The sequence below is a fragment of the Tupaia chinensis genome, unplaced genomic scaffold, assembly GCF_000334495.1.
Source record: "Tupaia chinensis unplaced genomic scaffold, TupChi_1.0 Scaffold000346_1, whole genome shotgun sequence".
Lineage (NCBI taxonomy): Eukaryota > Metazoa > Chordata > Mammalia > Scandentia > Tupaiidae > Tupaia > Tupaia belangeri.
Window position 1 is genome coordinate 4,768,444 of NW_006159840.1, and position 26,550 is coordinate 4,794,993.

The following is a 26,550-nucleotide window of genomic DNA, read 5'->3' on the forward strand; positions in this document are numbered from 1 at the left end:
GACAGGGCCAGGATTCAGACTGTGGTAGACCATGTGGGAGTCCAGCATTCTAACCACTATGACACCTGTTGGCCCAGTAACAAAATATTTTTAAAAGAAAAATCCTTATATTTTTAGCACCTTCAATTACACCTTTTCTCCTGTCTTCTGTAAAAAGGAACTCCCAATTTTCATTTTGTAATGAACCCTGAACATTCTATACCTGGCCCTGAGCATGAAGTATATTGTTTAGTCTTAACATTGCAGGGTATCTTTTTTAACTTAGAAAAATCATATTTTTGAATAAATAAAAATACTATCAATATCTAAATAGATTAAGACCCTGTTGGCATGATCCAATCTGGCTTTGGGAAGAAAAGGCATCCTCTCTCCTGTGCTCTAGCTTATAGCTGCAGTTGCTACATGGTGGGGGAAGTTAGAATTTGCCAAGGCCCAGTGGTTCTCAACTACTTATGAGATCACTGCTCTGTACTGGGGAAAAGTGTGAAAATATGAGAATGCATTTTCTGGTCGTTGTGGAGCCAGAGAGCCCTGCTGGCATGTGGAAGTGAGGTCAGGAGTGCCATCTTTCTGGGAATGTGCAGGGCCGTCCTTCACAATGGAAGTTTATCTTGCCCCAGAATGTCAGTCATGTTCTAATTGAGAAAAGTGATTATTATTATTTTTCTACCCGGTATAAAGCAGGTTCACTGTGCACTGGTTACCAACCTGTTTGGGTTCAATGATACAGAACACCCTCATGCCTAACAAGTTACATGAAATGAGTTTATTACTTATTATAGACAGGTATCAAAGAACAACAGGAGCCTGGGCTTCAGTACCAGCTTGTCCCTCACGGCTCAGGAAAGCTTCTGGGATGTGTGTAGGGGTGGAATTGTATCTGCACATCCCCTAGTGGCTCTGCAGGAACTGAACCCCATTAAGCAACCTGCACTGAGTTTTATGCCCTAGGGAGCAGGATGAATATGCTAAACGAGCCCATAAAGCAACCTGCCCTGAGTTTTGTACCCTGGAGAACAAGATCACTAGGCCAAAGCACTGAGAGGAATTGGAACAGAACTTGGATTGCTCCAGTCAGTCACTCCTTATCTCAGGATGTTACATTCTCAGCACATTCTACATTATTTTTAGAATAAAAGGGGAGATGTGGGTTGGTTCCAGACCACCAGAGAACTGTCCCGCACCCAGCACTGTTTCCTTCCTCTTCCTCTGCCACACAGTGGCTCCACATAGAGTGAACCATGCTCAGAAAACCCATTATCTAGACCCATTTCAGTGAATCTGGAATGAGAAATAGATGGAGCCAACTTCGACAGCACGTGTCAGGGCACTGGATAATTCCAGTTAAGGAAATAAAATGTTATTTATAGCCAAGTTCTTCACTATTTTTTGAAGCTTATGTAAGGTAAAAGGACATCATTCTATGCTATTTACTATGTGTATAGAGCACAAGACTTCTTCCATTAACCTATGACCTCAGGTGGCACTATGCTATACTATATAGACCATAAATATTTTGTTGTCCAGGATACCTTTTATGCAGTCAGCTGACTCATTCTTCTTAGACAATAGTATTTATCATTCTACAATTGCTATTCTAATTGACGAAGCTGGAATACATCTGCACCATTATGTAAAAGCTAGGAATAGCCAGATAAGCAGCAGGGCCTTACAAAGCTACCTGATGCTACCAGGGTGGCATAGGCTTCTACACTAATGACATTTCCTACCTGTAAACATTTCCTGTAGATTTCTACATGTTGTTACAATCTCACAACAGATAAGTGAAGAAAACACATTGGAAAGGCAAATGTGAAAAACGAAAAGTGCTTTTTCTTCAACATGGGAAATTATTCTAACTTATTTAACTTGTGATCAATTTGCTTTTTATTATAATGACATCTTCCTTTCCTTTTCTCTCCAGTAAGATGCAGTCTGTGCTTTTTTCTCCCAGTAAATTCAATGCATTTGAAAAAATACCCAGATGGTTTAATTTCTTTAGAGAAGAGTATGTATCCAGGATAATGTTCACAGCTTCCAGAAAATGTATTTCACCATCGTGGCTACCACCTGACGTTCATAACATAAAACTGGAACAAAAACTAGAGAGGCAAAAAATAAAAAAACTAAAGAGGATTACAAAAAGACTAAGATTATCACTATGTTATCTTAGAGAAAAGTAGAATAATCTAGCTCTAAGACTGAAGCACATTCTTAGTGCCTAATCAGCACAATAAAGAAAGTGCCCAGTCAACCTCTGCATCCAGTGAACTGAAGAGAGCCATTACGCATGTGCCTTTGAAGCACTGTTCGGAGCTTTGCTTTCTCAAATAGCACTGAGTGCTGCTCACCAGCCAGTGGAATCAGATGTTAAAAAAATCGATGCACTCCAGAGTCACTCATATTAAGTTCTAACGTAAAGAATCACAAGGCATGATAATCAGCGAATAGCCTTTATTTTACAGTTAGTCATTGATACTATTGAGTGCCTACTGTGTGCTTTACTTTAAACTTAAGATGAAAAGAGGAACAAATGCACAGTATTGGCAACTTACTTATTGCCCATACTGGTTCAAAATTATCTGTCTTGCTAGAGTATTTTTTCCAGACCTCACATGCTTCTACTTCTTTACACATATCTGAATTCTATCTACCATTCATTGTCCAATTTTCAATCATCCAATCTTCTGTGTAAGCATCTGTGGCCACAAGTGATCTCTGTCTTCTGAATGAACTTGTTCTACCTGTCTACCTGCCTACTTGTTTCCCTTTAATCTACCATTCATTGCACACAAGCTGATTACAAATTTCTTTGCTGAAGGTTTTATAGAAAATATTGACACAATGCATACTAAGTGTCAAGCAATGCTCTTACAATATTTAATACTTGAAATACTATAGTATTACTAGCATTACCGATCTAACTTATGAGTAACTTAATGCACCGACACATAAAGTAACTTTGCCAACCATTTAGTTGGAAAATGGCCGTGGTGAGATTTAAACCCAGGCCAATAGGCACAGAATTAAAACTCCTAAAACATTTTGCTGTATGATTTTTATGTTGGCTTCTTCTTTCATTCCTGCAACAGCACTATAAAGAAAAGCGATCTCTACTTAACAGGTGAGAAAAATGAACCTCAGTGTTATGCATGCTAACAAATTATCCTGCCCCAGTTTCGCAGTTGTGACAAAGACATGAGATTCATAGTTCAGAGACAAAAGACTTTATTACTCACAGCAATAGCTAGAATATTTTGTTTTTTGTTTGTTTTTGTCTTTGTCAGCTTCTCAAGCCACAATTTTAAGAGAGTGAAATGAAGAAGCAAGACTTACAGCCTCTCCACATATATGAGGAAAAGTATGGGAAATCCTTACTATTCTCATATTTTTTTCACTCATCTACTTGAATTTCTTTTCTTTTTTCTTTTTCTTTTCTTTTTTCTTTTTTTTTGGCGAGGTTTTCGCTATAGGGCACGTGCACTCGCCAGAAAGACAGAGAGAGACAGAGAGACAGAAAGCAAGAAATCACCACCCGGGGGGGAATGGCCACACTGCAATCCCTTCTCCTCCATTTTCCTCTTGGGATCTTGGGCACGCACGCACACATGCCCTGCGTGAGTTTAAGCCACCGGGTCTAGGACTTGAACCGCAGCCAACTGCATGGGAGTCCAGTGGCATAGCCATTACACTAACTGCTGGTCCCATCTACTTGAATTTCTATTAGTGTATTTATAATACTCTTCTATCAACTCTGTCTAGGAATGTGCAGAATGGGAATCCAGAGAGTGATGAAACTTAGGAAAAACCTTCTATCTTCCCCTTTCTATTGCTGGTAAGACTCTTATTTTCTTTTTGGTAGGAACATAGCTGTTACACTAGCATATATCTTTTTCTCACTCTGCGGCTTTTAATACAAATGCTCTACAAAGTTTTTCAGGCATTTTCATCTTGAAACTCACAAATTCAGGGCCAGTAGTTGGTATGGTGGTTAAGAGGCTGAACACTCCCACGTGGTCAACCATGATTTGAGTCCTGCACCTGGTGGGTTGCTTTCTCACTTTCCCTCTCTATGTCTCTTTCTGGTCAAATTTTAAAAAGTGAATAAATAAATAAAATTTAAATAATTCTTTTTAAAAAAAGAAACCCACAAATTCTTTTCTGTGTCAGCAAAGCTTTTATTTTTCCTAATAAAAATCTTGTGTTCAAAAAGAACATCTATTTACTCATTTATGTATCTAATTATTTGCTATAGATTTTATAAAACTATGTCTGGCCCATCAATTGTCATTTTGTTCAACATTTTTTTTTTTCTAGAGAGGTTTTGGCTATAGGGCACGTGCGCTCGCCAGACAGACAGAGAGAGACAGAGAGACAGAAAGCAAGAAATCACCCCCCAGGGGAGATGGCCATGCCACAGTCCCTTCTCCTCCTTTCTCCTCTCAGGATCTTGGACATGCACACACATGCACCTGGCGTGAGTTTAAGCCACCGGGTCCGCGACTCAAACCGCGGTCGACTATGTGGGAATTCAGCGACATAGCCATTACACTAACTGCTGGTCCCATTTTTGTTCAGCATTTTATCTACTCTACCTCTGAGTCAAAATATTCAATAATGCATTAATAGGTTCTGATAAGGGAGTAAGCAGGGTAAATAAATTAAAAGCATATTAAATATTAACTTTATGTAATATTTTAAGATACAAATTAAAGATGAAAGACTGAATATAAAATTTCTTAGATGGAATAAAATAAGTATTCAATATAATCAGATTTGAATGGATAGCAGTAGAATCTTCAACACGTAAAACCATTCCCTATTTTGTGAACACACATTGTTTTCTATTTATTCCAGAAATTCATGCTCTAGAGTTTTCTTTTTTTCTTCCTTGTATGTCATTTAAAATTAAAAACAAAATGAAAACCACCAAGTGGTATAGTGGATGAGGTGCTGGATTACCATATGACCAACCACAAATCGAGTTCTAGACCCAGTGGCTTGAAAATCACACTGGGCACATGTGCGTTCATGCCCCAAATCCTGAGAGCAGAATGGAGGAGAAGGGATTGTGGTGTGGCAATCCTTCTGGGAACTCATTTCTTACTTTCTCTCCCCACCCCTGTCTCTCTCTGGTGAGCATAGGCACTATGGCAAAAACCTAAAAATAAATAAAATAAAATAATAAATACTTTGATGGCAATCAAATCCTACCAGTTATCCAAAGTGAAAGAGCTCGATTTTCCTGCACCAGAGGTCTTCCGGTCTTATCTTCTTTTCTTTGGAATTTCCAGAAAATGAATGTATTAGATAGAGCAGTTAAAGATGCATGGAGGCCAGGCCAGCAAATGTCATGGGGGTTTACATTGCTGGACTCCCACGTGGCAGACTTTGGCTCAAGTCCTGGACCCAGTGGCTTGAAACACACTGGGTATATGTGCATGCCTGCTTAAGATCCCAGGAAGAGAATGTGGGGAAAGGATTGCGGTGTGGCCACCCTACTTGGGGAATGATTTCTCACATTCTTTCTCATTGTCTCTGTCTCTGTCTCTCTGGTGAGCATATGTGCCCTAAGGCAAAAACTTATACAAAAAAAATAGCGTGGAGGCCGACTAAAGTTTTTATTTTTAAGAGGTGTTAACCTGAGAGGCAAATGGCTGACAGGAAACTGAGATTCCTTTGTAAAACAAGGAGCGTGTGAGAGAAACACCAAGGGTCAGTCTGAGTAGAAACTGAATTGAAACTAGTCTATTTTGGTCAGTTGGAAAAGTATAGAAGATAACAATTATCCATTTCTGGGTAGTTCTCACTTGGTATTTAGCTTTTATGTGTTCTTCCCTTTCAACATAGTGGAGACATGTTTTTTCTTCCCCTAAGTCTATTAAAACACACTGTAGGAGGTCAGCGGTGGTATGGTGGTGAAGGCCCTGGACTCCCACATGGCCAGCTGCCACTTAAGTCCTTGACCCAGCAGCTCGAAAAACACTCCAGGTACATGTGTTTGCATGTCCAAATTCTGAGAGGAGAATGGAGAAGGAACTGCGTCATGGCCGTCCTCTGGGGTGATTTCTCACTTTGCCTCTCTGTTTTTCTCTGACTCTTTCAGGAAAGTGCATGAACTCTATGGGGAAAAAAAAAAAAAAAAGTACTGTTGAAACTCATAGTGACTGATCCACCAATGGTAGATGGAAACAGGAAAGTTTCAGCTAAAATAAAGGGGACGATTAAAACGATAAACCGTGTATGGATAAACAATCACGATATTTTGCAATAAGATAAGTTATCTACCTGGTGCCTTTGAGCATAGTACAAAAAGCTGACGGACTTCCCCAAGGTGAGAAAATGAAATAAGAAATTTGCTCCTTATTTATTTACAGTCGTTTAAATTACAAGTCATTCTAGTCATAAATTTGTTGAATGTTGATGTTCTGGTACCTCAGAGTCAATATTCACTATGTTAGTGTTCCTTGAACTGTGTCAGTGCTTAAGTCATTCATAAAGAAAAAGAAAGAGCTGTGAGCAAAGAACCCCTAGCTTTCTGACACAAGTGAAATATTCTTGTTTTGAAACTGAATATGAGGCTTGAGGCTAAATAGCTCTCCCCAAATCATAATGCAATAGAGACTACTTATTCCTGAAAAGATAGAGCCTCATTTTTGGCAGTTTGTGTTATGCAATGACTCATCTTTTATTCCAGTTAATCGTGGTACAAAGCTATTCAAAAGAATGCCGGATCAACATGAATAGTATTATAAATCCAGGCAGGAGTTCAGAGGTTTTTACAAGAGATATCTATAATTATTGCTTAGACTGCCAAAAGCACAATAAAAGAAACTACAACTCTGAATAGCAGGCATAAAATTCGTATTAGCCTTATGGAATATACACAGATTAAATTCTAAAATTCAATTAATTCAAGGTTAAAGCTACATCCACATTTGCACAGATAGTGAGAGAATTTTCATTATTTTGTACATCATTGAGCAATATATTGGACAGTTAAATACTATACTTAGTATAATATGAGAAAGCTTTTAAAAGGTTACAACGAGTGATTTTTGTTATAGCTTTTATTTTAAAAATAGAAATGTTAAATAGAAAATATTCGATTATTGGAGAATGTGCAGAGAAAAAAGTTAAAAACATCACTTCCACTTCTACCACCAGGTATAGCCATTAGCCAGTGTGTGGCAACAGCCTTTCAACGACCGTGTGCCCCTCTCATATCTGTACTGCGCTTCACAGCCCGGTTCCCCAGGGATGGCATGTGGCTTCTTGTACGTTTCCCGCTACAGTAACAGTGGTCATAGAGAGCCTTCTTTCTACATCAGTTCTCATGATATTTTATCTAGAAGATGCCCTATAATTATGATTGCTTAGAATTTTATACCTTTAGCATATTTTTCAAATTTTCTTGCCAAAATTGTTTTCACCAATTTGTACTCTATTAACTGTAACATGAGCATACCCATGGTTTAACTCTTGACAACATTGGTTTGCCAAATTTTACTCTTTAAACATAGCAGGAAAAAAGTGGCTTTTTACTTTTCACTTTAAAATTTGGCTGTATTTTTAAATATGATTAGAAACTTGTATTTTGTTCTGTTTTGAGGTGTTTCTAATATTTCCTCTTTCCTTTTCTTTTGACTTAATTTCCAGAATGCACTTGTGCTCAACAGAAAGAGACAGAGAGAGAGAGAGAAAGAGAGGGAGAAAGCATCCTTCGATGGACGTTTTCAAGACACAATCCCTTTCCATCCTGTCAGGATTGGATATGCATGCACACATATCTGTCATGTTTTTTTAAGGCACTAGGGCCAGAATTTGAATTATGGTTGGCCATGTGGGATTTGGCTCCTTTCACTACTCGGCTATTGGGCTAACCCTCTTTCTTTTTCCTTCCTATTTCTCTCTCTCTTTCTTTCTCATATATACTTAAGGCGTAACATATGTTTTAGATACATACTTATATACACACACTGATACATACAAATGAGATCTTCAAAATGTTCATTAAAAATGCTATGTATTAATTATGCATTATGAAAGAAACTATTCATGGATTTTAATTTTTTCACAAAAAAAAAAGTTAAAAACATCACTTCCACTTCTACCACCAGGTATAGCCATTAGCCAGTGTGTGGCAACAGCCTTTCAACGACCGTGTGCCCCTCTCATATCTGTACTGCGCTTCACAGCCCGGTTCCCCAGGGATGGCATGTGGCTTCTTGTACGTTTCCCGCTACAGTAACAGTGGTCATAGAGAGCCTTCTTTCTACATCAGTTCTCATGATATTTTATCTAGAAGATGCCCTATAATTATGATTGCTTAGAATTTTATACCTTTAGCATATTTTTCAAATTTTCTTGCCAAAATTGTTTTCACCAATTTGTACTCTATTAACTGTAACATGAGCATACCCATGGTTTAACTCTTGACAACATTGGTTTGCCAAATTTTACTCTTTAAACATAGCAGGAAAAAAGTGGCTTTTTACTTTTCACTTTAAAATTTGGCTGTATTTTTAAATATGATTAGAAACTTGTATTTTGTTCTGTTTTGAGGTGTTTCTAATATTTCCTCTTTCCTTTTCTTTTGACTTAATTTCCAGAATGCACTTGTGCTCAACAGAAAGAGACAGAGAGAGAGAGAGAAAGAGAGGGAGAAAGCATCCTTCGATGGACGTTTTCAAGACACAATCCCTTTCCCTCCATTTCTCCATCCTGTCAGGATTGGATATGCATGCACACATATCTGTCATGTTTTTTTAAGGCACTAGGGCCAGAATTTGAATTATGGTTGGCCATGTGGGATTTGGCTCCTTTCACTACTCGGCTATTGGGCTAACCCTCTTTCTTTTTCCTTCCTATTTCTCTCTCTCTTTCTTTCTCATATATACTTAAGGCGTAACATATGTTTTAGATACATACTTATATACACACACTGATACATACAAATGAGATCTTCAAAATGTTCATTAAAAATGCTATGTATTAATTATGCATTATGAAAGAAACTATTCATGGATTTTAATTTTTTCACAAAAAATAACTCAGGCTTCAATCCTGTTTTTTCCAAGAATTTTTGAAATCCATCCACTTATGTATACACACAGATACACACATACACAGTGAAATGATTACTATAGTCAAACAAATTAACACATCTATCACCTCATATTTTTTCTTTGTTTGTAATGTGAGCACTAAACAATCTGAATGAACCTACAAGACATTACATTAAGTGAACTTAGCCGGAAACAGAAAGACACATCCAACATGATCTCACATGTATAGAAATAGTGTTTCTTCTTTTTTAAAAAATTTTTTTAAAAAAAAAATATTTAATTTTATTTGTCATTAATATTTCTTAATTTTCTATTGGGCATGTGCACTCATCAGTGAGACAGGAAAAATGAGAAAGCAAGCTGTCAGGTCCCAGACTTAAACTGTGGTCAGCCATGTGGGAGCCCAGTGCCTTAATCACCATGCCACCTGCTGGCCCCTGGAAGTTGTGTTTCTTAACAAAATAACTTTAGCTTCAGCCCCTGGGTGTCTCAGTTCCTCCTTGTGGTCAATGTATTTAAGTGTATCAATGTGTCTGTAGCTTTGATTCATTCCCTTGGCAAATAAGTATTAATTATGATTGGAGCTTGTGCCAAACACAGTTTAAATAATTTATTATTACAGAAGGACACCTTATCCTCAGGGAGCATGGAAGGGAACATAAAGAATAAAATCAGTAGCAAACACATGACAGATTATCAATGATGTAATTCTGGGCACTGATGTAACATGAAGAAACTAGAGAATAGCATGAGAGAGAACAAATGGAGGGTAACTAATACTAGAAAAGGTCGTGAAATTTTCCTTGAAGTTCTGATAATTGAATTGACATAAGAATTATGCAAAGGATTTAGCCATTAAAGTTCTGAAAGAAGACCATGACAGGCAGACAGAAGGCAGGGCTTTGCAGGTCAAAGTAAAAACTATGGGCTTTATTACTGTTGTTATTTTAGTTGAGGGTACTTACCTGTTCATGTCAGTTGACAGTGCTACCTCTGCCCCGGAAAGACCTTGATGAACGAGTTCACTAGCCATGCCTAAGCCATGGTGTTCAGTCAGTGGGAAAGATCCAGCAGAGACTATGAGTCTTTGGGCTTGTCTATTACAAAAGAGACTCTGAGGAGCCCAGACCTAAAGCGCTAGTTAACTTAGTTAGCAAGTGAATGGGTAGTGTTATGTAATATTTGAAAGGAAATATATTTGCCTTAGTTTTGGCACACAAAGGGAACAATAAAATGGTTGCCTGGTATAACTTCTCTCCAACATGAGATACTAGATAATTTACGGATGCCCTGGCAGACGGCAGGGGCCCTAAGTCACATTTTCTGCCTTTAACTCTTAACTTACTGTAAATAAGTATTTCACTGTGGGAGAAAACAGAAACTTTTTCTTGCAAAGAATTTATTTTCTTTATCCCTTCTTTTATAAATTTTTGTTATTTCAGAAGCTAATTTGGCTCCTTTACTCAGCTATGGAACTAACCCTCTTTTTTTTTTCTTCCTATTTCTCTCTCTCTCTTTCTTTCTTCATGCCTATTGTTGAAAATTAGAAAATATGGGGCAAGCAGGTGGTTTGGTGATTAAGGTTGTGGACTCCCACGTGGTCGACCATGGTTTGAGTCTCAGAACAGGACTGGTGACCTGTTTCACACTTTCTCACTTTCTCTCTCTCTCTCTGCCTTTCACTGGTGAATGTGCATACTCTATACAAATTTAAAAATATAACAATAAATAAAATTAAATAAAATAATTCTAAAAAGAGAAAATTAGGAAATAAAGAAAAACAGAAACACTAAAATAAAATAAGATTTTTATCAGAGAATAAGACTGTTAATACTTTATGATAAACATACATATGCATACTTCTCTCTTATCAGTATGCATTTTAATTAATATGAATCATATTGCTTACTACATTTGGTACCTTTCTTTAGTCACCTTCCAACTTCCCATTTTAGTACATTTTTATCTCATTTAAAGCCCACACCATTTTCGAATGTCTTCAATTATCTACAAAACATCTTTTTATCCTGCTTGTCCTCACATTGCCCACGTAGGACTCACACACTACCTAGGCATGGCCTCTGCATCCGTAGCTCCAGCCCTGTGTCACGATGCTCACTGTTGCAGTAGTGTGGACTTCTGGATAACGCAGGGAAGGAATTGACAGAGCTATTTGCTCGCTAGGGCATGAGCCCTCTTTCACTGACACCCAGGAGGTGACTGGAGAGGGATAGCCAGGGGCTTGCTGCACATTTTCCAGGGTTCCTGGATACAGAGCATTGATAGCTGAATTTCCCCTGAGGAAGTTTCAAAGGAAGAGACTGACCAGCTGGTGGCCTGTGATTACAGAGCAAAGAGCCTTGACAGGGAAGGCCCCCGCGCTTCTACCAGTGGGGCCCCAGGCCGGTGTACATTCTCCACACTAATTGCTGACCCTGCGAAGAAAACAACAAATGTCCAGAGACAAGGGAAGTGTCAGCCAGAGATGGATTGTTCTCTCCACAGGAAGTCCAACCACATACTTCCAGCGAGAAAGTTTCTTAGTGGTCCACTTGAAATATTCGCTTACCCTGTATCACAACATTAAAGCCAGGTGACACTTTTTTTTTGTACCTGTCCTCTTCGTCCCTCTCCAAGATTGGAAAAACCAACAGCTGCTTAGTGGGCAGAGGTAGAAATAACCACGGCATGTGATTTAGCTCATTTTCCTGTCACAACTAAATACAAAGACTGGGTAATTACACACAATACAGGTGTATTTGGCTTACAGCTTTCAAGGTCCAAGGTGAAGAAGCCACATCTGGTGAGGATCTTCTTCCTGGTCAGGGCTCACTGCACAGCCCTGAGGAGAGGCAAGAGATCACGGATGGACAAAGTAAGTATCTGTCTTTGCTCTGCTCTCTCTCCTTACAAACCCACCACGATTTGATCATGGGACACCCCGCCTCCCATGACCTGGTATAAGCCAAGCCACCTCCCAAAGGCCCATCTTTCAGTACCATAGTCAGATTAAGTTTTCACCCTCGTTACACTTTCACAATACAAGCAAATGTCAACACCCCAATTTGGGGAGACATACTCAAACCACAGCAGGATGGAAGAGAGAAGAGGCTGGTGTGCCCTATTATCGCTGCTGCAAACTCTCGCTTTAGACCAATCCAAAATAGAGCTCAGTGGATACTAGAATTAGAGTGGTTTTTTTTTCTTTCCTTTTTTTTTTTTTTTTTAAATTATACTTACTTAAGGACCAGCAATTAGCATAATGGTTATATCGCTGGACTCCCATGTAGTCGACTGCAGTTTGCGTCCTGGACCCGGTGGCTTGAAAGTCATGCCGGGCGTGTTTGCGTGCGTGCCCAAAATCCCAAGAGGAGGATGGAGGAGAAGGGATTGCGGTGTGCCAGGGGGTGATTTCTCACTTTCTGTCCCTCTGTCTCTCTCTGTCTGTTTGGTGAGCGCACACGCCCTATAGCAAAAACCTCTCCAAAGAAAAAGTAAATATATACACACACACACTCACTTAGAGGAAGTATGCAGCTTTTGTGACTTCAGTCTGGAATACTAATTGTTACATGAGAGTGACCAGAAATGTAAGGGGCCTACCTGAAATGATTTCATCATGGCTAGTGGGAGGAATTTTTTAAATGGCTCTGTAATTATTTGTTCTCCTATTCTACTTGTTGAAAGCATTAATTATGCACTGATAGTCACTCTACAATGGAAAGAAAGATGGAAAATAGGAAGGGTTCCTTTAAAATGCATTTCACTTCACATTCATATACCCCTCCTGGTAAATGTCTCCTTTGAGAGTGCTCTTCTTAACCGAAACTATTAATTTCGCTAGGGCATGAGCCCTCTTTCACTGACACCCAGGAGGTGACTGGAGAGGGATAGCCAGGGGCTTGCTGCACATTTTCCAGGGTTCCTGGATACAGAGCATTGATAGCTGAATTTCCCCTGAGGAAGTTTCAAAGGAAGAGACTGACCAGCTGGTGGCCTGTGATTACAGAGCAAAGAGCCTTGACAGGGAAGGCCCCCGCGCTTCTACCAGTGGGGCCCCAGGCCGGTGTACATTCTCCACACTAATTGCTGACCCTGCGAAGAAAACAACAAATGTCCAGAGACAAGGGAAGTGTCAGCCAGAGATGGATTGTTCTCTCCACAGGAAGTCCAACCACATACTTCCAGCGAGAAAGTTTCTTAGTGGTCCACTTGAAATATTCGCTTACCCTGTATCACAACATTAAAGCCAGGTGACACTTTTTTTTTGTACCTGTCCTCTTCGTCCCTCTCCAAGATTGGAAAAACCAACAGCTGCTTAGTGGGCAGAGGTAGAAATAACCACGGCATGTGATTTAGCTCATTTTCCTGTCACAACTAAATACAAAGACTGGGTAATTACACACAATACAGGTGTATTTGGCTTACAGCTTTCAAGGTCCAAGGTGAAGAAGCCACATCTGGTGAGGATCTTCTTCCTGGTCAGGGCTCACTGCACAGCCCTGAGGAGAGGCAAGAGATCACGGATGGACAAAGTAAGTATCTGTCTTTGCTCTGCTCTCTCTCCTTACAAACCCACCACGATTTGATCATGGGACACCCCGCCTCCCATGACCTGGTATAAGCCAAGCCACCTCCCAAAGGCCCATCTTTCAGTACCATAGTCAGATTAAGTTTTCACCCTCGTTACACTTTCACAATACAAGCAAATGTCAACACCCCAATTTGGGGAGACATACTCAAACCACAGCAGGATGGAAGAGAGAAGAGGCTGGTGTGCCCTATTATCGCTGCTGCAAACTCTCGCTTTAGACCAATCCAAAATAGAGCTCAGTGGATACTAGAATTAGAGTGGTTTTTTTTTCTTTCCTTTTTTTTTTTTTTTTTAAATTATACTTACTTAAGGACCAGCAATTAGCATAATGGTTATATCGCTGGACTCCCATGTAGTCGACTGCAGTTTGCGTCCTGGACCCGGTGGCTTGAAAGTCATGCCGGGCGTGTTTGCGTGCGTGCCCAAAATCCCAAGAGGAGGATGGAGGAGAAGGGATTGCGGTGTGCCAGGGGGTGATTTCTCACTTTCTGTCCCTCTGTCTCTCTCTGTCTGTTTGGTGAGCGCACACGCCCTATAGCAAAAACCTCTCCAAAGAAAAAGTAAATATATACACACACACACTCACTTAGAGGAAGTATGCAGCTTTTGTGACTTCAGTCTGGAATACTAATTGTTACATGAGAGTGACCAGAAATGTAAGGGGCCTACCTGAAATGATTTCATCATGGCTAGTGGGAGGAATTTTTTAAATGGCTCTGTAATTATTTGTTCTCCTATTCTACTTGTTGAAAGCATTAATTATGCACTGATAGTCACTCTACAATGGAAAGAAAGATGGAAAATAGGAAGTGTTCCTTTAAAATGCATTTCACTTCACATTCATATACCCCTCCTGGTAAATGTCTCCTTTGAGAGTGCTCTTCTTAACCGAAACTATTAATTTTTATTGTCATCATACAAACTGATATTTGTATAGCACCTGAGAGTTTACAAGGCACTTTCATACTCATTACATTTATTACCACTCTTCCACCGACTACTTCCTCTCCATACTCCTGAGTTACATCTGCAGCATTACCAGAGTCCCCGGTTTCACATATCTCATTGTGCTGCCTTCCGGAGACAGCAATGTGAGAAGGCGTTTCCAAGTAGAGAACAGAGCCATTATTGCCCACCGGGTGCTGGTATGTTCCTCATATGTATTTAGATAGCAACCCAATGCACAGCTGGATGGCGTTTGGTCATGAGTCTAAGGAGACAGCCGTTAGCACGTGAAAGAATACATTTTTAAAAATGGATCAAGTGTCAAAAGCTATATAGACCATAGGACATTTCACTAGGGAAATAATCTGCTTTTTAAACAGTTCATCCCCCCTCCAAAGAGATGTTTGCTATAGGGCATGTGCACTTGCTGGAGAGACAGAGACAGACAGACAGAAAGCAAGATATCGTCTCCCAGGGACATGGCCATGCCTCAATCCCTTCTCCTCCATTCTTCTCTTAGGATTTTGGGCACACACATGTGCCCGGCGTGAGTTTTAAGTCCCCAGGTCCGGTACTCGAGCTAAGATCGACTATGTGGGAGTCCAGTGATATAACCATTCTACCATCTGCTGGTCCTAACAGTTCATTCTTAAAATGAGAAAAAGTAAAATGTGAGAAAGGATTGGCAGCTGGTGGACTTCTATAAGAAACATGTCCTATTCGTAGAACTACAGTTCTCATTAGACATGTAAAATTAAAACAACCGGGGCCACCCATGGACTGGTGGTGCGGGTGGCTGGATCCCATAGGGGTGACTGCTTTGAGCTCCAGACCTGGCAGCTTGAGAGACAAACCAGGCATGTTACATTGAGCCCCAAACCCTGAGAGGCGAATGGAGAAGGATCACGGTGCGGTCATTCTTCCATAGGGGGTTTCACTTCTCCTCTCTCCTCTCTCTCTGTCTCTCTCTTTTTGGACAAGTCCACACATTCCATAGCAAATTTTTAAAAAATAAGACAAAAGTTCTACATGAAGTAAAATGATACTCAGCAATTATCTCTCTTTATCACAGAAATAAATAAGAGGGCAGGCTACTGTCCATATTAATAGTAGTAGTTTAAGCGACTCACTTCTCCCTGTTCAAAGAAACTAAGTGTAGAATAACAAGGGTAAGCAAGAACATTAAATACCTCAGAATAGTAAGCAGCTCTTTTTATTGTAAAGAAAGAAATTTACTTCAGATGAGTCACATTATTTTAGTAATTTATTTGGGAGGGCTTGAAGATAAGAGATATTGTAAGATATCATGTCTTTACTTAAAGGCAGACTATTTAGAAGTTGGTAGATACAACCAAGGTATCTTTAGTGATATTTTTTAACCTAGCTATTTAATACCCGTTAGGAGAGAGACAGGCATTTCAGCCATCAACAGTCTGAAGAGGGAAGGATTAGAAAGTCATTCCCAAGACTGGGTGTGCATGGATGCTGGGACATTATCTAACTATTCAAGCTGTACCTTAGCAAAAGAAAACACCTTGCCAGTTACGGTGTCAGGTACCTGTAGTCCCAGCTATTTGGAAGACTAAACAGGAGGATGATAAGTTTGAGGCCAGGGTGGGTGGCATAGCAAGACCCTGTCTCCAACAGCAACAATAACAATAGACCATACCTGTCATTGGTCAGAAAATCTTGTTTTTATATTTCAATCCTTTTTTCTCAGGAGTCATAAAGCATTTTTTGCCCATGAGGCTCTCAGTTATTTTCCACCTAGGTAATTATGAGCTTCAGATATACACTCACAGTTTATAATGTCATTGCACATGTGTTACATAAAATATTAATCAATAACAAAACCAATTCAGTTATTTAAAAGGTGTGTTCAGTGACTTCCAGTGTAAGCCACTACTAAAGTAGATGCTGAGATTTTAAAATAATGCCCCATGTTTTCAGAGCTCAAAAAAATTTGGATAAGCTTAACAGCTACAAAAATAAAATAGATTGCCTTTCAAGTTTGCATCTGAATTTCAAATAACGACTTCATTCTTTTAATAATAAAAACACTTTCTTAAACCAAAATAAATTTAAAGTAAATTTATAAAATAATTGTTGCCTTGTTTCTGGTTTCATTCAAGCAATAAAATATGAAAGTCATTTTCTTGATTTTTTCATTTTAGATTTCTTTATTTATTTTACTATAGGGTGCATGTGATCATCAGAGAGTGATAAATCACCCTCCAGAGGGAATGGCCATGCTTCAGTCCCTTCTCCTCCATTCTCTCAGTTTTGGGGCCTGCACACACTCATACCTGGCGTGATTTTCAAGCTGCTGGATCTGGGACTTGAACTTCAGGTTTGGTCATGTGGGATTCAGCTACCCTAACCTCCACACCATCTGCTGGCCCTCATTCTCTGTTTTCTAGTGCTGAAAAGATAGCCCTTCATCAACTCTGCTCAATGAAAAGATTTGTGTAGCAAACTATAGTGTTTTCCAAAAGTTGTTAAAATATGCTCATGATGCCAAAATTTTGTCACATCCCCCAACAAGAAGGAGAATCTGATTTCTTCCCTTGAAACCAAGTTGGACTTTGACTTCCTTGACCAATAGAACACTTCAGAATTGGTGATATGCAAATTCTCAGGCTAGGTCATAAAAATGCAGTGTTCCTTACTCTCTCAGAATGCTCACTCTCAGAACCCAGCTGCCATGCTATGAGGAAGCGTAAGAAGTCCACAGAATATTCCAACGCATAGGAAAAAAATGTATGTCCCCAGTGTGTGGTTTCCATAAAAGAAACAATATATAGTGATTTAAGATGATGAGGAAGTTATGCATTTATTTTTAGAAAAGGAATGGCTGTATTACGTATTTGAAGTAAAAATAAGCTATAGGGGTCCAACAGGTGCAACATGGTTAGGGCGCTGGACTCCCACATGGCCAATCATGGTTTAAGCCCCAGACCTGGAGGTTTGCTTTCTCACTTTCCCTCTCTCTCTGTCTCTCTCTCTCTCTTTGGGGAGCACATGTTTTCTCTTGTAAATTAAATAATAATAATAATAATAATAAAATAAAATACATCATTATAAAAGAAAAGCTATAGAAAGGCTATATAATGCATTTTTTTGTTGTTATATAGAGAGAGACCTGAGGCAACTGAAGAATAAGTAGATAAAGGCATCCAGAAGTTAAATATTTGGGCAGGTAAATATAAAAGTTTGGAAGAAGATCCATCAAAATAACAACAGGGCCTGTATCTGAATGTAGAATAGAAAGTGATTGGGGTTTATTTTATATTTGCTTTCCTGTGTGTTCTAATTTTTCTTCCAGTTAGCATATATTACATGAGAATGAAAGTTATAAAACTGTAGAATGCAAACTCGATTTCAATAGCTTGAGGCATTTTATTTACTCATTCTATTGCCTAGTTGAATGTACATGATGCTAGAAGTTAAAAGCACAGTTCTCTTGCTGTGAGTGAAGTCTGGTAATGCCTTTAACAACATGCACCTCTCAGGTATCCAGAAATGCTTTTTGCAGGTGGCTGGTGGGGATGTAGAAATCTCTTCTCTGCTGACCTAACAATTAACTATAGATTACTTCCTTCCTTGAAAACGTTCCCTCTTGCTTTTACTCAGAAGGAACACTTATTCTTGTTTCAGTGATCTCTCAGCAGCTGAAGGGTTGAAAACCATGAGCTTTTTGATGTTTCAGGCATTTTTATAAAAATGTTCCATGTTCACATTGGAACATTTTTATATAGTCACTGATTTTGATGTATACTTATGTTCAGTTTATGCATTTCTCAAGTAGTTACTTTTTAATATTGTGCTTTTTAAATAAAACTTAAGGAGGAATCAAAAAGAACCTGTGCAGAGCGTTTCTCTTTCTGTGCTAAGACCATTCTTTAATATTGAAAGACTTTCCATTAATATTCCCTGACTAAAGTGGGGTTATTATTGAGAAAGAGCAGGCCAAATCCCATAAAACTTCTGTTCTGCCCTTTCTCTAATGTCCTCTCCACCTTCTTCGCTTGAAATGGTATAGAGACAAAAAGCATCTTTTCTTCTCTAGTTTTGTGATGCATATCTCCATGGTTGATGACATTTTAGAGAACATTTTTTCTAAAGGACATGAATTTAATTAAATATATTCTGGAACAAAATGGGACACCTTTCCTGTTTCATTGCACTTACGAAGTCTAAAAGAAAGTCACGTAACTACTGTAACAAAAATCCAAGAATCTGTACTCAGATGGATCCTGTGTTTTCACTGTCCACAAGTCCTGTGACTCTTCGGAAGCTGCCTAATGAATAGAGGGCTTCTAACTCGTTGGTTACTAGAACATGCTTTGTGTCACTGTGAAGGTATATTAAAACTGACACACAATAAAAAATTCCAATGTAAAAACAATAATTTGAAGTTTTCCATAGGAAGATCTATGTGATTAAATCATAACAAAAGCCACAACTAATTTAAATTTTGTTTACATTCTATTTGGTTGTCTCAGCAAAACCTTACACAAATCATATTTTATCTAAAACATGTATATTTTTTCTATATGATTAGTGAAAAATATTAACAGAACTCATGGTGCTCAAAAAAATTATTAGAATAGGGACCAGCAGTTGGCATAATGGCTATATCTCTGGACTCCCATGTAGTCGACTGTGGTTGAGTCCCTGACCCGGTGACTTAAACTCACGCTGGGTGCGTGTGCATGTGTGCCCAAGATCTCGAGAGGAGAATGGAGAAGGGATTGCAGTGTGGCCATCGCCCCTGGGAGGGTGATTTCTCACTTTCTCTCTGTATCTCTCTGTCTTTCTGGTGAATGCATGTGCCTCATAGCAAAAACCTCTCCAAAAAAATTATTAGTATAATAGTTAAATTTTGTAATGAAAACTCCAGCACTGGCCAGGTTAATCTTCCAAGAATTATACATTGATAGATGAAAAGAAATACCTCGCTTTCTGGGAAACATTTGTTACCTAGACAAACCCTTTTTGAATGAAGGATATGTGATTCATTAGTATAGACCAGACTGGCTTTTGTAAGAATTGGCTCTCCTCTTCCTGGGAAATGTCTATGTTGTTTCTGTTGTCACTTTGTTATCATTTTATAAAATGCAGACATGCCACATTTTTGTTTTTTCACATTTTGAACAACACAAGATAGGACATTTGACTAATTAATATATAACTGAAATTGGGGCTGGCAGGGGCCATGGTGGTTAGGCATGCTGGACTCCCATATGGCTGACTATGGTTCTAGTCCCAGACCTGGAGGGTTGCTTTCTTACTCTCTCTCTCTGTTTGTCTCTCTCTGTTTGTCTCTCTCTGGTCAAAGCAAAATAAATGAATAAATAAAGTTAAATAAAATAATTCTTAAAAAAAGAAAAGAAATATATAACTGAAATCAAAATTAAAATTTAGAACCAGTAGGCAGAATAGAGATTAAGGTGCTAGATCCCACATGGTGTTCATGTGCCTGGCAGCTTGAAAATCACATTGGATGTGTGTGCATGCATGCCTACAATCCTAAGAGGAGACTGGAGGAGAAGAGTCATCCTTCCTGGGGGTGATTTCTCACTATATTTAGATATATATGCACATCTTATGTTTCCAGGGGTTTTTTTTGTCTGTTTGTTTGTTTGTTTTTTTAAGAGGTTTTTCACTATAGGGCGCGTGTGCTTGTGAGCCAGACAAGAGGGAGACATAGAGACAGAAAGCGAGAAATCACCCCCCCAGGGGGGATGGTCACGCCACAATCCCTTCTCCTCCATTCTCCTCTCGGGATCTTGGGCATGTATGCACACGCGCCCGGCATGAGTTTTAAGCCACCAGGTCTGGGACGTGAACCATGGTTGACTATGTGGGAGTCCAGCGACATAGCCATTACGCTAACTGCTGGTTCCCATGTTTCCAGGGTTGTTAAAGTCATGATTTGCACGAGAGTCTTGATAACTATTTTCTTTAAAGTAGATTCCTGAAGTGATCCCAGACTTATTCAATTAGTGTTTCCAGGATTAGAACCAGGGTTTCTGGAATCATGACTAAATTAAACAATGATAATAATCAAAGGGTTGAAGTACATAGGTGAGAAGAATACCAAAGTGATTGTTTTCTAAAATTTACAACAGGCATTTTGTTTTCGTTCAGGCATGCTGATAGACAGCTTTGTTATTTTCATTTACTACTGTAGTGTTGCTTTCCCCATGTCGTTTGCTATTACTTGTTTGAGATCAAATATGTAAATATTTTAAGAAAAGTAATTAAAACAAGCATGTAAAACACATCTCTTATAGGTTAGATTATACTCTTCATTTTTTTTTTATGAACTCAGGATTTTATAAAGACAATTTTTTAAAGTAACTGAGACTTTAATTTCTAGCAATATGACAAAGAAAGCATACTGATTCATAATATCTAAAACTACGGAATAAGAAAAAAGAAATCAATTGTCAAAAAACAGATTTGAGCTGTGAGTAAGCAAAAGCAACCAAGTTAAGAGTAGAATTTGATAAAGATACTGGAATTATCTAATACAAAATAAAATATAAATATTTAAATGTTTATAAAAATAAGGAGTAAACTATATTTGATAAAGAACTAAATAGAACATCTCAGAATAAATTACACCTATCAGCATGCTACCTTAAGTTAGGAATTCAGAGAATGGATTAGTTAACATATTAGGCAAAACAAAAGAAGTTTTAGTACACTCAATTGAAAAAATTAGCTGTAATAAGCCTAAAGTGAAGGAAAGAGGAACCATAAAGTGATTTACCCAACACAGATGATAGAATGATAGCATCAAGTATATACCTTACTGAAGATCTAGAAAGAAATTGAGTTTAGGAGAGAGGCTGAGCGAAAAAATGAGACACAGCTGATAATATTTGAATAGGATAGGAGACAAACATGCAATAAAATGCAAACCTAAATATGCCATAGTAAGAGAGCTAAACACCAAAGACAAAAATGAGGATCTTAAAAATTGAGGAAAGATAAATCACTCACCAAAAACTGGCATCAAGACTGACATAGCAATGGTAGCAACTGCAGCTAAAAAGACGGTTTATACACCCTTACCATAATGACAGTTAGCAGATCGGGACTTAAGTTCTAAGTAAAGCCGTTCTTAAAAAGTGAAAACAAAACGAAGCTAGTTCTAAACACACACACGCACACACACACACGCACACATACTCACTGATGGAATTCTAAAGGATATGTTTTACAAAGAGAAAATTAGATCCAGAAGAAAGATACAACATATAATAAAAATTATGAGCAAAAAAAAAAGGCCCAAATGGGAAGCAGTACAAAAATAATATTTCATAAACCATAAGAATCCTGTATATGTGTATATATGTGTGTGCCATCTGAGTATAACACCATTTAAAATTTCAGAGTAAACTATCACTGATTTATGAGCATGAATATTTTATTTTAGCAAATAAAATCCCAAAATGTATTAAAAAGATGGTGTAGTTTGACCAAGTTGAGAGTACTCCCAGAAGAATTGGTTGAGTCAACATTAGAAAACAAATTACTGAGATATATCACATTTATGCAGAAGAAGCATTAGATATATTTTAATATTGATTAATAATTTAAAACAAATAAAAACTCTTAGTATTAAAAATATATAAGCGGGACCAGCAGTTGGCATAATGGCTATTTCGCTGGACTCCCATTTAGTCGACTGCGGTTTGAGTCCCGGACCCAGTGGCTTAAACTCATGCTAGGCACATGTGCGTGTGTGCCCAAGATCCTGAGAGGAAAATGGAGAAGGGATTACAACATGGCCATTCTCCCTGAGGAGTGATGTCTTGCTTTCTGTCTCTTTGTCTCTCTCTCTCTCTGTCTTCCTAATAAGCACATGCGCCCTATAGCAAAAACCTCTCCAAGAAAAAAAACATATACATATATATATACACACACATATATTTGTATATACAGGCAAAATTTTATATGCTGAAAAGTACATAAAAACATCTTGCATCTACATCTTATTTAATGGTGAAATACTGCTCACATTTTCCGATAGTCAATAACATAACTGATTTTCTGCTATTACTGCATCAATTCAACATGGTCCTTAAGTACCCTATCACAAGTAACCTACAACCCAGCACAACAAAGAAGGAAAAGAAGTGAATGGTAAAAGAAGAAGAAACAGTTACTATGACTAATCATCACTAAACTAGAAATATGAAGTGAGTTTTATATTGAACTTCAAATTTTCTAATAGCCACATTTTCAGAGTTATGCAAATGAATATATCATGATGTTTATGCAGAGGTAGAGACACAAAACAGAAACATCAGAAATGGTTTAGAAACAGATCCATGCCTACGGGGAAGTCTCTGCACATTGGGGTCCCTGCAGGACTTTGGTACAGAGAGGGGAGTTATTCAGTAAAGAATGCTGGAAACATTTAGTTATTGATATAAGGAAATGAAATTCTATTCTTATTTACACCATAAGCAAAATCAGTTCCATAGGTACTGATGACTTAAAATGTGAAAGAAAAACTTTAAAATGTAAACTACAGCACAGAAGAATTGCTATGAGTTGAAGACTCATGTTTCCCCCAAAGTCATGTATGTATACTTTTAATTAATTTATTTACTTATTACAATTTATAATTTACATACAATCATTATATATTTTGTAGTTTATAGCATGTTTTTAAAAGTATGTATATGGCCTGTAATAAACAAATTGAGTATATAAACATACTCCACACCTTCAACATTTAACATTACATTTTGCTGAGCACAATCAAAATTCATGGCACTGGTTATTTTTAAAGTATATATTGAATTGTCAAGTGATTTTTTTGCTATGAAATACAGTTCTAAAGAGAAACAAAAGGATTAAACATTGGACAACAAAAGTCTTATAAATTATTGAGGATGAATTTTTGAAAACAAAAATAATCTTAATATATCCAAGGGTAGAATAATTTGTAATTTCCATGTAAAGGCTTGTGGAAGACAGTTTATCATATGAAAAAAAATCTGTGTTATCAACTATTGGTTGAGTTAGAGACAGGAAAAACTGTATATAATGATAGCCTGTTAGAAAGAAGATAGATGAAGAAAACTTTTACTCTCAGTGAGCTCTTGTAGAATCATCAAACTGTACAGAGCATGAAGAAGTCTTAAAGCAATAAAAAATAAAAAAGGTAGAAAGAGATGTTTAAAAGTGAAGACATTGTAAAATTACTGATTTGGTGGTTTAAAGACTTGTAACATTTTGACTTTTCTTCTGTTGCCTAGTTCTATACAATGAATTATGTTTATAATAATATAAATATATAAATGTAAAATAAATCCTTTTCTATCAACTATCAAAATTGACAAGTTTGAACTTAAGCTTGGCTTGTATATAAAATAGTTGAATCTGAATTTTTGGCCTATAGTTGGGGAATTTAATCCACTAACACTTAACGTTATTATCTGTATGTGTGAATCTATCCCTGTCATTTTGTTATGCCTTTTTTTTTGTTTTGTTTTGTTTTGAGAGGTTTTTGCTATAGGGCATGTGCACTTGCCAGAAAGACAGAGAGAGACAGAGAAACATAAAGCAAGAAATCACCCCATTGAGGGATGGCCACACCACAATCCCTTCTCCTCCATTCTCCTCTTAGGATCTTGGGCACGCACGCACATGCGCCCAGCACGAGTTTAAGTCACTGGGTCCAGGACTCGAACCTTGGTCAACTACATGGGAGTCCAGCAACGTAGTCATTATGCCATCTGCTGGTCCCCCTTGTTACTCTTTTTTATCCAATTGTTTTATGTTTTCTTATGTTTATTTATCTCCTGTTAGTTTTCCTGTTGTAGTATTCCCTTAAGTACTTTCTAAAGAGCTGGTTTAATTTCATCATTTGGGTGAATTCTTTCAGCCTTTGTTTACCTGAGAATTATTTTATCTATTCTTTTTAATGATAATCTCTTGTTGAAATTGTTTTTCTTTCAGAGGTTTTTTCCCTTTACTTTTCCTCTTCTTTCTTTTATTTTCTTCTTATTCACATGCAATCACTGTACCTATTTATAGCATATACAATGGATCTTCCTGGCATGAGTACACTGTAGCCCAGTCGATATTACCATATACCTTGTCATCGACAGATAATTCTCTATTTTTGTGTCCCTTACATATTTTGCTTCTTTTTTCCCCGTGGTTCTTTCCCTCCCACTCTCCACCCATTGTCCCCCCTCCTCCCACACCATCTCTAGTGTCCACAGTTGCTCTCCCTGCCTTTATACCTTCTAATCTTTCAGTTTCTGTCATGGAGTGCAGAATCCTGCATATATTAAGGAACACACAATGCTTGTCTTCTATAGTCCGACTTGTTCCACTCACCATTAAATCTTCCATGTTCATCCACTTCTGATCAAATGCCAGTATCTCATTGTCTTTTTTTTTATGACTAAGTAGCATTTCGTAGTGTATACAAGCCATACTTTTTCAACCCATTCATCTGCTCTGGGACATTTGAGTTGATTCCATGTTTTAGCAATTATAAATAATGCTGCAATAAACATGGATAGCAAATCCTGCAGTTAAGTCTCCTCGAGGTACTACTCTCAACATCCACTCCACTCCCCAGTGTAGGATGTTTCAGCTTTCAAGTGGAGTGACAATATGTGCAGGTGACTTATCTCTAGGATGAGCTAAATTACACAGTTATGATTCAGGTTGGACCTGGAAATAGTTTATTTAAACAATTCAAGATTAATAGAACTATTTTTTTAATTACAGATTTAAAATCTCAGAGTCTCAATACAAATTGAACTTCTACAGAATAAGAAATCTTATACTCTTAGAAATTGTAAGTTTCCCCCAAGTTCTCAGTGATTTAATCTTTCCTATAGTTCTTGTTATACTCCTGTGATAGTAAAAGACTATTCCTGTTAAATCTGGATGATTGTTTACTAAGACAGGAAAAAAAGTGACAACATCTCAGTCAGGCAACATTGGGATGCTCCTGTTTGCTAGGCTCACAGGATTGACCCTTGGGACCTCAGCAACGACCCCTTTCCCGGGGGCTGAAGGTTTTGCCTGTTCTCATTTGCATTGAAGAGCTTTCAGATCTTTCTTCTTTCTCAGTGAATGTTGATTGTAATGATCTTTGATGGATGAATAAATAAGCATGTCTTCTTTTCCCAAAGGCTAATAGAGGGAAGGGCCCTCCGACTTCCCCCTGTGACTCCAAGGTCACAGAGTGTTGTCTGCATAGTCCCGTCTCCAGGAGTTACCGTAGCTACAGGTATGGTGGGTCGCCAGTCTCACAACTTCCAAGTCTCTTCTCGCTCATGTTGAAACCTGGACTTTCTAAACATCCTCAGGGCTTGTCCATGGACTTCCTTAGCCTCAGTGTCTGGGCCCTAGTAAAGATACATTTCTTCCAGCCATGTCTCCATAGTTACCAACATGCAGCTAGGGTCCACATAGCCCCTTCCTATGTCTCTGTCCTGACCGTCTTCTGTGCTCTGCCTCCTACCAGTGCATGGCCTGAACCGGGGACCACAGGCTTCCTCACCTCTTCCGTACAATTGCCGTGGGCTGCTGTCCCCTGGACATCTATCTTGCTCCATCATGAGCGGCCACTCTGAATCCATGCCCATGCTGCCTCCTGGCCATTGCTGTGGTTGTTGCTGTTTCTTCCTCTCTGGACCTTGAGAAATTGCTATCCGTGAGGGATTTGGCCATAAAGCTCTTGATGTTTCCAGACACAAAGTTGGTCCTCTCCTTCCTTTCCTTCGTTTTATTCCTTCTTTCTCTTCCTTTTTTCTTCCCTCTCTCCTTCTCCATTCTGTCTCCCCAGATATTTCACAGGTGAGAGGATGCCCTGCAGCTTCCTGCCACCCATCACATGCTTTCCCTGGCAGTGAAGGTCCTGTTTCCAGGCTGTGGCTCGCCGGGCACCCG

At 38.4% G+C, this 26,550-nt stretch overlaps 1 long non-coding RNA gene across 1 annotated transcript in view; it reads left to right on the forward strand.

Annotated features, from left to right (window-relative positions):
• Nucleotides 1-17,291: 17,291 nt before the first annotated feature.
• Nucleotides 17,292-26,550, forward strand: part of LOC102471988 (uncharacterized) — a 43,175-nt gene continuing 33,916 nt past the window's right edge. The window contains exon 1 of the long non-coding RNA XR_003549992.1: nt 17,292-17,367. This is a non-coding gene — a long non-coding RNA (uncharacterized LOC102471988). The remainder of the gene's footprint in view (nt 17,368-26,550) is intronic.